Source organism: Heterodontus francisci, chromosome 34 (genome assembly GCF_036365525.1).
Source record: "Heterodontus francisci isolate sHetFra1 chromosome 34, sHetFra1.hap1, whole genome shotgun sequence".
NCBI classification, from domain to species: domain Eukaryota; kingdom Metazoa; phylum Chordata; class Chondrichthyes; order Heterodontiformes; family Heterodontidae; genus Heterodontus; species Heterodontus francisci.
Window position 1 is genome coordinate 30929559 of NC_090404.1, and position 11153 is coordinate 30940711.

Genomic DNA, 11153 nt, shown 5'->3' on the forward strand with positions numbered 1-11153 from the left:
ACGAGTCCATTTCAGAGTCTATCCTACCCTTAAGATTCAAATCATTCCCTGCAGGGATATTGATGTCCCTTCAGTGAACAGTTCAACTTGATATCAAATAACAGATCAGAGGTCGGACTATATGTCTCCATATGAGTGTAGCGATAACCAAGGACCCGCGGGGCTGATGGAAATGTACTAAGCCTGAGTCAGCACGGGGAGTTGCACTGGAAACTAAATAAGTGCATGTTACAACACTGAATTTTGCGCTGGTGTGCTGTTGCTGACGCATTCTTCAATTCACACAATGGTAAGGATCTCAAAGTGAGTGGCTATTTTTCTGGGAGGGGGAGCGGTGTGACATGGACAAGAACAGCAATGGATGAAATATAACGTGCAATTTGTTGTTGAATTCCACTGTTTTCATCATTTAAACAATTTAACATTGAGACTCAACGGATAGTTCACTCCAGTCTTTAACTCCTCTCTGAATTTTCTCTGGATCACTGCATAAATAAATGGATTGACGCAGGAATTCAAAAGCTGAAGCATAAATCCGGTTTCCTGCAGAATAAAATCTGATTCATTGAAATTCGAACCAGAAAAATAACTATGTTTCGCAATTCGGACATAGATGAAATTTATAAGCAATGGTAAATATAACAGGATGAAACTGCTCGTGATGCAGAAGAGTAAGACAATCGAGTTTCTCCACTTCTCCATCTCTGGATCAATGTGAGTCTCTCCATTGTTGTGGGTCCGGAGTCTCCTGCGAGCTCCACTGGCCACTAGGATGTATCCGACAGTTAGAGCATTCAGCAGTAAAGTCAGAAGGAATGGGAGACAAGGGGTTAAAGTGCGGTGAATCCAGTCATCTACGGCCCATGCAGGTGACGAATAATATATTAATTTTACGCCGCTGAATCAGGGTATATTGTTAGTTATATACAAAGGTTCATATATAAAATACTGGAAAGTATTTTTCAAACAGTTCAGTCCAAATACAGCTCCAATGAGACGTGCCACAACATTTATAGTGCAATATTTTATTTTCAGCTTCTGGCAACAAATGGCCATGAATCGATCAAAGGTGAAAGCGACCGTTAACCAGACAGAACTGTCTATGATCGCATAAATTAGGACAGAACGGAGACTGCATACGGGTGTGATGGACAGGAAACTGACTGGGAAATAAATACCAGCAATCTGGCCGAATAGCACAACGGTGATAATGAGCAAGAGATCGGTCACTGCCATGGACACCAAGTAGTAAGTGATACAGCTGGAGAGACGGCATCTTCTTCTGGTCAGGATCACAATCACTGCCAGGTGAGCTGTAACAGAGGCAGAGAGATTAATGTACAGAGGGAGAATGTACTTGTGTGGGCGATCGAAAACAGGAAAATTACTGGTACAATCCCAGCAGAATCATCCGTTTTACAAAATTGTGTGCATTATTCCCAGCCTTGACACCTGATCCTGAGTGGAAAATTATCACTTAATCTCCGGGCACTTGTTTCTGTGTTTAAAATAATCTGAACTAAAAATGAGACAGCTTCAGAACATCGGAACGTAAAATAATCCAGTAAAACATAATGGCGAACAAGAAGGCTTCGGAAACCCATTGAATCCAAAATGGGAACATCAAACAGACAAGAAAAATAACCTCAGTCACCTATTCTAGCCCAGATTTAAGAGGCTAAATAAAAAAATAACCAACAATAAAAATTGAAACGAGCAGGAAATTTGGAAAACAAAACTACTTGCATTTGAAACGGATTACATCCTGCTGAGGACCTAAAAGACCCTCATCCAACAAATAACTGTGAACAGATTCACTGTTGGAAAATTCGACTGTCAACATGTCCAAAACGATCCACAGAGAGAAGCGAACGTCACTGTTTTCTGACTTTGCAGAGGAGATGTTGTTGAAGATGCAGTGACAATTCCGACAACTTCTCCCTTTAGTCACCTGGCAACTTCCGATCTGTACCAGCGGGATGTGATGAGGCCTCATTCGGAGAAAGGTCCCTCCGACAATGCAGCACTTCCTCAGGACAGCGTTGTGCCATCGGGATAGATGATCAGATTAGTCCGATAATGGGTATTGAAATTAAAAATGATTGTTTTATTCGTTCAAGGCATGTGGGCATCGCTGGTTGGGCAGGATTTGTTGCCCATCCCGAAATGCCCTTCAGAAGGTAGCGGTGAGCTGCCTTCTTCAACCACTGCAGTCCATGTTGGGTAGGTACACCCACAGTGCTGTCAGGAAGGAAGTTTGAGGATTGTGACCCAGCGATAGTGATGGAATGTCGATATAGTTCCAAGTCAGGATGGTGTGTGACTTGGAGAGGAACTTGCAGGTGGTGGTGACCCCATGCATTTTCTGCCCTTGTCCTTCTAGTTGGTAGAGGTTGCGGGTTTGTAAGGTGCTGTCCAAGGAGCCTTGGTGCAGAGTTGTAGTGCGTCTTGTAGATGGTACACCCTGCTGCCGCTTTGCGTCGGTGGTGGAGGCAGCGAATGTTTGTGGATGGGTTGCCAATCAAGCCAGCTGATTTGTCCTGGATGGTGTCGAGCTTCTTGAGTGTTGTTGGAGCTGCACACATCCAGGGAAGCGGAGAGTACTCCATCACATTCTTGACTTGTGCCTTTTAGATGTTGGAAAGGCTTTGGGGAGTCAGGAGGTGAGTTATTTGCCGCAGGATTCCTAACCTCTGACCTGCTCGTGTAGCCATGGTATTTATATGGCTACTCCAGTTTAGTTTATGGTCAATGGTAACCCCCAGGACGTTGATCGTGGGGGATTCAGCGTTCTTAATTCCATTGAATGTCAAGGGAGATGGTTCGATTCTCTCACGTTGCAGATGGGGAATGCTCCTTGCCATTTAGCAGCCCAAGCCTGGATATTGTCCAGGTCTTTCTGCATTTCTACCCAGTCTGCATCAGTATCTCAGGAGTCGTTAGTGGTGCTGAACATTGTGCAATCATCAGCGAACATCCCCACTTCTCACCTTATGATGGAGGGAAGGTCATTGATGAAGCAGGTGATGACAGCAGGGCCTAGGACACTACCCTGAGGAAACTGCTGCAATGATGTCCTGGATCTGAGATGAATGACCTCCAATGAGCACAACCATCTTCCTTTGTGCTAAATACGACTCCAACCAGTGGAGTGTTTTCTCCCTGAATCCAGTTTTGCTCGGGCTCTTTGATGCCATACTCAGTCAAATGCTGCCTTGATGTCAAGGGCAATCAATCTCACCTCATGTCCTGAGTTCAGTTCTTTTGTCCATGTTTGAACCAAGGCAGTAATGCAGTCAGGAGCTGAGTGCTGCTGTTGGGACACAAACTGAGCGTCAGTGAGCAGGTTATTGCTAAGCAAGTGTCGCTTGATGGCACTGTCGATATCACCTTCCATCACGTTACTGATGATCGAGAGTAGGCTTCTGGGGCGGTCGTTGGCTGGGTTGGATACATCCTGTTTTTTGTGTACAGGGCACACCTGGACAATTTTCCACATTCACTCAGTCGTGGTCGCTGTGTAACAGGCAGCAGTAGCCAATGTGGAAGAGGACAGCTGGGCTGAAACAGTGTGAGTTTGAATCTGACAGCAGAAGCACTGTACTCTGTTTGTTTAGGATCAGTGCAGATTCATTCGTAAAACGGCCAGTTGCTGCATTGCTTAAATAAAAGCAAAATATTGCAGATGCTGGAAATCTGAAATACAAACAAGAAATGCTGGAAATACACAACAGGTCTGGCAGCATCTGTGGAAAGAGAAGGAGAGTTAACGTTTCGGGTCAGTTTTTATTGCTGCATTGCTTAAATAAAAGCAAAATACTGCGGATGCTGGAAATCTGAAATACAAACAAGAAATGATGGAAATACTCAGCAGATCTCGCAGTATCTGTGGAAAGAGAAGCCGAGTTAACATTTCGGGTCAGTTTTTATTGCTGCATTGCTTATATTGCTGTTAATAACTCAATTCCTAATAATGTCCCATCAATAAATTCACTCAACAAATTCCCTTCAGTATTATTTAATTGTTGAATAATTTCAATCAGTGAATCATTTGTGAAAATCAGACAGCCACTCTCAGTGTTATTAACACAGTAGACCTCTGTGCACACTGTGGTGACAGTGATAATTCACCCACAGCAAGTGTCAACAGCACAATATAACTCCATTTATATCTTGCTAACAGGGATATAATTCACCCAAAGTAACAGGGTCAATAATGCAACAGTTCTACATGCACACTGTGATAACAGCGTGTGATAGTTTACATTAAGTAGGTCAATAACAGAATATAACTACCCTTGCACCGTATTAACATAGTGTGATAATTTAGCAACAGTAACAGTACCAATAACACAATAGAACTACATTTACACAGTAATAACATTGTGATAATTCATTCACAGGAAGTGTCAGCAACAATGAAACTATATTTCCACCGAGATAACAGTGTAATAATTTACATACAGTAACAGTATCAGTAACACAATAGAACTACATTTACACTGTGATAACAGTGTGACAATCCACCTGCAGTTACAGCATCAATGACACATTAGAACTACATTTACACCATGGTAACAATGTGATAATTCATCCACCATAACAGTATCAGTAACACAATAGAACTTCATTTACACTGTGGTAACAGTGCGAAAATTTACCCACAAGAACAGTGTCAATAATACAGTATAACTATATTTACACCTGAAATGGCGCAAATTAAGGGGCAAAATTGTACAGTTAGAAGCACTAAATTAGACTTTCAAGCAGGAGAAATTACATCAGTTAATGGGAAAATTATACCACTAAAGTGGAGTAACTGTGCCGCCAAAGTGGAAAGTGATTCTGGGAAGCAGGAGAAATTACACTGTACTTTAAAGAAATTATACCAGTGATGGGGTGAAATGACCTTTCCAAAAGAGAGAAATTATAACATGAATGGCGACAATTCATTTCACGAAATGGAGTAAATTGAAATATAAAATGGAGAAAAGATACCATTAAAATGAAAAAAACCATTATTATGTGAAAGGAGAAAAAATATAGCAATTTGGGGGAAGAAATGTTCCCGTTGAATTGGAGAAATTATCCTATTAAAGGCGAGAAAGGATATCCAAAGTATGGAGACGCGCTGCAGGTTAATAAGAACAGTGACACAGCTAATCAATGACATCCGCAAGTAATATCTAAGTAAAATACATTACCTGGAACCCCAATAGCTGCAATGACGGGGTAATAAATGGCAAACACCAGACCTTTGGCTGCGACGTGCATTTCTATCAGAAGCTTTGAGCATGCTCTGAATTGCACTCAAAGATTGCATGATTTATACCTGATGTCAGGCTCCAGGGAGATAATTCGATGGTTTGATGTTTTTCATTAATTACACGAATTGAAACAAGCAGATAAGTGTATCTGCTTCTGGACTCGTGTTTTTGTTTTAATAATATGGAATGTTTTTGAAGGGATCGAACACCGCTCTGAAGTGAAATACCCAGAGACTACAAAATGATTGCAGTTACAGTTCCGACAATGAAAAGTTTAATAACCGGTTACAATGGTGAAAGTGGACCTTGTATACGAGGAATCCATGAGTTTGAACCATTTCATGCTGAGTTAAGTGCCCTCAGCACACGGTATAACTGATTGGCGATATATTGGTCCTGAAGGAACCTGCAACAAAGATTTCGCTCCTGTTCACTACTCTGCTCCAGTCCATGTGATCTCGGGTCATATGCACCTGACCCCAAATCCCTCTAAGTTGGTGTATCAGCTGTATTCAGTGTGGACATTTTTAGGTCGACACAGTACCTTCAGAGTATGCAGGTGCAGTTGTGTGCGTTTATGTTTTGAGTGGAAACGTCCGGTTCAGCCGTGTTGCGTTCGGTGATGAAGGTCACATTTATTACGGTTATATTCAGTGGAAACACGTGTTGAGCATATTTGCATTCAGTGAGGACTAGTGGCGGTCGGCGCAGTTCTATGCAGTGTCATCAGGTCATGTTCAGCACAGTTATGGTCTGTGTGCAGCGGTTTAGTTTAACACAGCTACTCCTGGTGTTAATGGGTACAGCCCAGTTACATTCCACATGCACAGGTCCTGTTGCTTACGCCGATTCTCAGTATTGAAAAGTCCAATTCAACACAGTTGCATTCAGTACAGACAGGTACAATTCACACGGTGATATTTAGTGTGGACTGGTCCAGTACTGCACGGTAATATTCAATGTGGAATGTTCCAATTCAGCACACTCACATTCAGAGTGGACAGATCCAGTTCTCTATTGTTACTTTCAGTGAGGACATCTTCAGGTCCGCCAGCTTCCATCGAATGCAGAAAGACTCAGTTCAGCACGGTTACTGCCAATGGAATCTTGCCCAGCTAAGCGTGCTTTTGTCACGTGTGCGATAGCCAGTTGAACACAGCTACTGCCAGCTCGCACGAGTCCAGTATTGCAGTTACCTTCAGTGTGGAGCGGTCCAGTTCATTAGGGTTACATTTATTGCAGAAGCGTCAAGTTTCGCATGGCCGCATTCAGCATGTTTACATTTCGTGTTCACAGATCCAGTTCAGTGAGGTTGCATTCCATGTGGATAGCCTTTGAGGAGTCAGAATGTGCGTTACTCGCGGCAGAATACCCAGCCTCTGACCTACTCTTTCAGCCACAACATTTATATGCCTGGTGCAGTTAAGTGTCGGCCGTTGAATGTCAACCATTGTTACAAGATGCTTGTATGACTTGAGGTGCATCGCTGGCAAGGCAGACATATGTTGCCCATCCTAATTGCTATTAGTTTATCCAACAGTATAGCTGCTACTATAAGGCCTATAAACTTCTCTCACATGTCTGAGCTTCTCCATGCTATTCCATATCTCGGCACAAACTGATTTTATTGCCTCATCTTCTGAGCCAAGATCCTTCCTTATTATGTCTTTATGTGATTCTTTATTATCAGGGCCGCCATACCTCATTTTTCATTTTGTCTGTCTTTGCCAAGTACCCTGGAGCATTTATTCCCAAAATTTGGTCACCATGCAACCAAGTCTCAATAATGTTATTAGATTTAACACTATTTCTGCCATTAACTTGTCTATCTTGTTACAAATCCTCCAGAGATTCAGCTAATGAGGGCAGCAATTTTGATTAAGAAACACTTTGCTGTACTACAAATAATCTGGTGAAGTAACAGAGAAGGTTGATGAAGGGAGTGTGTTGAATCTTGTTTATATGGATGTTAAGAACTACTTTGACAAGGTATCACATAAAAGGTTGTTACAAAATTGAGGCTCATGGAATAGGAGGGTCAGTGTTCCATTGATAAAATATTGGCTTAAGGGCTGAAAGCAGCGAGTCAAAGGAAATAGCTGTTTTTCGGAATGGAGGATGGCAGACAGTGGTGCTCCCCAAGGGTCAGTGCTGGGATCACTGTTTTTTCTTTCTTTTCCTTTTTCTTTATATATATGTCTTGAATCTTGGAATAGGGAGTAAAATCTCAAAATTTGCTGATGACACCAAACCTGGAGCTGCAGCAACCAGTGAGCACGACATGAGCAGCCTGCAACAGTACACAGATAGGCTTGCAGAATGGACAGAAAGGGGGGAGATGGAATTTTACAATGACAAGTGTGAGGTGATGCATTTTGGCAGCAACATTAGGGAGAGACAATATAGACTTAATGGCACAGTTCTAAAGAGTGTGCAGAAACAGAGGGACGTGGAGCAGCAAGTGCATAGATCTTTGAAGCTGGCAAGACATATTGAGAGAATGGTTAGTAAAGTATATGGAACCTTGGACTTCATAAATAGAAGGACTGAGTACAATTATGATGAACCTCTATAAAGTTCTGGATAGGCCCCAACTGGAGTACTGTGTCTAGTTCTGGTCGTCACATTTCTGGAAAGATGTGCGGATCCTTAAGAGGGTGCAGAGGAGATTTATCAGAATGGTTCCAGGGATAGAAGATTTTAGCTGCAAGGTTAGGTTGCAAAAGTTGGGTTTGTTCTCCTTAGCAGAAAGGAGATTAAGGGGAGATTTAATAGACGTGGACCAGATTATGACAGGCTTAAATAAGTTAGATAAGGCAAAACTGTTCCCATGAACAAATGCTACAAGGAGTAGGAGACACAGATTGCAAGTTCTGGGGAAAAACGATGCAGGGGGAATATGAGGAAGTACTGTATTTACATAGCAAGTGGTAATGACCTGGAACTCGCTGCACACAAGGGTGGTGGAAGCAAAAGTGATCAGTGACTTCAAAAGGAAGTCTGAGAAATATAGGCTTGCAGGGCTACAGGCATCAACCCTGACTGCAGAGCTCCCTGACGAGTCAGCATCGACCTAATTATTTCCTTCTGTGCTGCAAATGACTCTGAAGGCAGACAGTGCACTTGCCACACATGGCTCCTGTTCCTCTGATATCACTTCATAATTATATTTTTGTCCTCTTATGGTTAGTACAGACTCACGGATCACATTTTATAATGCTGTCTCCAAATTTCATGCTCCAGGTGAGGCTCGAACTCACAACCTTGGCATAGCTCGTTAACTGCACTGCTGTATAAGTACCACACGCTAACCAATTGCGCCACTGGAGCCATGCACATTAGTGCAGGGAACTGCAGGCAAGTTAGACTAACATCAATCGTTGGAAAATGCGTTCATCTATGATGAAGGAAGTCTCAACAAGCACTTAGAAAAGCATCGTCTGATGAAACAAAGTCAACATGTTTGTACCAAAGGGAAATCTTGCTTGAGAAATTTATTCCAGAATTCTGAGGATGTAACTGGAAAGCTAGATAAAAGGGAAGCATGAAATTATAGTAGAATTGGATTTCCAAAAGGCATTCAGTAAGGTGCCATCGAAGATGAATACACTAGATAAAGGCTCATGGGATTGTGGTAATATGTTAGCATGCATAGAGGACATAGAGGACATGGAGGTTAACGGACAGAAAGCAAAGAGTAGGGATAAATGGAGCATTTTCAAGTTGGGCAGCCAGAACTAGTGGAGTGCCTCAAGGATCCTGGGCCTCAGCTACCTCCAACACTGAGAGTGTGGTGGAATTCAGTCCTCTGTTGAAGAGAGAATTGTTCCTCACCATCATAGATGCCAGTCTTTATCCGATTCCATTAAATCTACCTTATATCAAGAGACGGGTGAAGGCACTGAATACAGAAAAGACTGTGGGGCCTGACAGAAATCCAGCTGACTACTAAATACCTGCTCTCCAGAACTAGCCATGTCGTTAGACAAGCTGTTCCAGTACAGCTACAACACAGGCATCTACCCGGCAAAATGGAAAATTGACCAGGTATGTCCTGTCCACAAAAATCTGGAGAAATCCAATCTGGCCAATTACTGCCCGATCAGTCTACTCTCGATCATCAGCAAAGCGGTGGAAGGTATCGTTGACAGTGCTATCAAGCGCATTTACTCAGCAACAAATTACTGACCGATGTTCAGTTTGGGTTCCACCAGGGGCACTCAATTCCAGACTTAATTACAGCCTTGGTCCAAACATGGGAAATAGAGCTGAATTCAAGAGGTGACAGTGATTGCCTTTGACATCCAAGTTGCATTAGACCTTGTATGGTCTCAAGGAGCCTGAGCAAAACTGGAGGCAATAGGAATCAGGGGGAAATGTTCCACGAGATGAAGTCATACCTAACACAAAGGACGATGTTTGTGGTTGTTAGGGATCAATCATCTCAGCCCCAGTACATTGCTGCATGAGTTCCTCAGGGTTGTGTCCTAGGTCCAACCATCTTCAGCTGCTTCATCAATGAACTTCTCTTTATCATAAGGTCAGAAGTGGGGATGTTCACTGATGATTGCACAATATTCAGCACCATTCTCGACTCCTCAGATTCTGAAGCAGTCCGCGTCCATATGCAGCAATGCCTGGACTACATTCAGGCTTGGGCTGATAAGCAGCAAGGAGCATTCACACCACACAAGTGCCAGACAATTATCATCTCCACCAAGAGAGAGTCTGAACATCTCCCATTGACGTTCAATGGCATTATCATCGTTGAATCTCCCACAATCAACATCCTGAGGATCAGCCTTGCCCAGAAACCTGGAACAGCGATAAACATATTGTGGCTGCAAGAGTGGGTCAGGGGCTAGATATTCTACAACTCATCTTCTAACTCCCCAAAACCTGTCCACCATCTACAAGGCAGAAGTCAGGAGTGTGATGGAATATTCTCCACTTGCCTGCATGATTCCAGCTCCAACAACACTCAAGAGGTTCAACACCATCCAAGACAATGCAACCCGCTTGATCACCACCCTATGCACCACCTTAAACTTTCACTTCCTCCACTACGATGCACAGTGGCAGCAGTGTGTACCATATACAAGATATATTGCAGCAACTCACCGATGATCCTTTCATAACTCCTTCCAACCTCGCTACCTGTATCACCTAGAAGTACAAGAGAAGGAGATGCATGCCTCCCTCCAAGTCACACAACCTCCTGACTTGGAACTATATTGCTGGGTCAAAATCCTGGAACGCCCTCCCTAAAAGCACTGTGCATATACCTCACCAAGAAGGCAGATCCTCACCACTTTCCCAAACGCAATCAGGGATGGGCAGTAAATGCTGGCATTGCCAGGGATCCTTATATCTCAAGAACGAATCAGAAAAATAAAGGGTAATTATCTGAAAGGAAAAAAGTTGCACAGCTACGTGGAAAAGGCGGGCGTGTTGGACCAGCTGAGTTACTCTTGCAGAGAGCCAGGATGTACAAGAAAGGCCCAAGAACCTCCTTCTCTGCTGTAGCAATTTTATGATTCAATTCTATTCTGTTATAAAAATGACAAGTTTTGCTCCAACTGCACATTTTGCTGGTTAGATCACACCTGGCACACTATGTATAGATTTGGTCTCAGCACTTTATAAAGGATACACATTAGCTTGGGAAACAGGGCAGTGAAAATTCACCAGAATGCAGCCAAGGCTCTAATGGTTAAATTATGACGTCCGATTAATTAAAGTAGGCTTGCATTCCTTTGTATTATAGGAGGTTAATGGATGATTTGAGCGAGTATTTTAGGATTAGAAAATCAATTCGTACGGTAAATAGAGAGAAAGTTCTTTTTTACTTGATCATTGTGGACAGGAAGCTTACTTCGAAAAAGG

The 11153-nt window shown here is 42.8% G+C and overlaps 1 non-coding gene across 1 annotated transcript; it reads right to left on the reverse strand.

Moving 5' to 3' along the window:
- Window positions 1-8502: 8502 nt before the first annotated feature.
- trnai-uau (transfer RNA isoleucine (anticodon UAU)) lies at window positions 8503-8597 on the reverse strand. Its single transcript has 2 exons — window positions 8560-8597; window positions 8503-8538 (listed from the first exon to the last, which is right to left on the reverse strand). It is a non-coding gene; the product is annotated as a tRNA-Ile (tRNA).
- Window positions 8598-11153: the final 2556 nt, after the last annotated feature.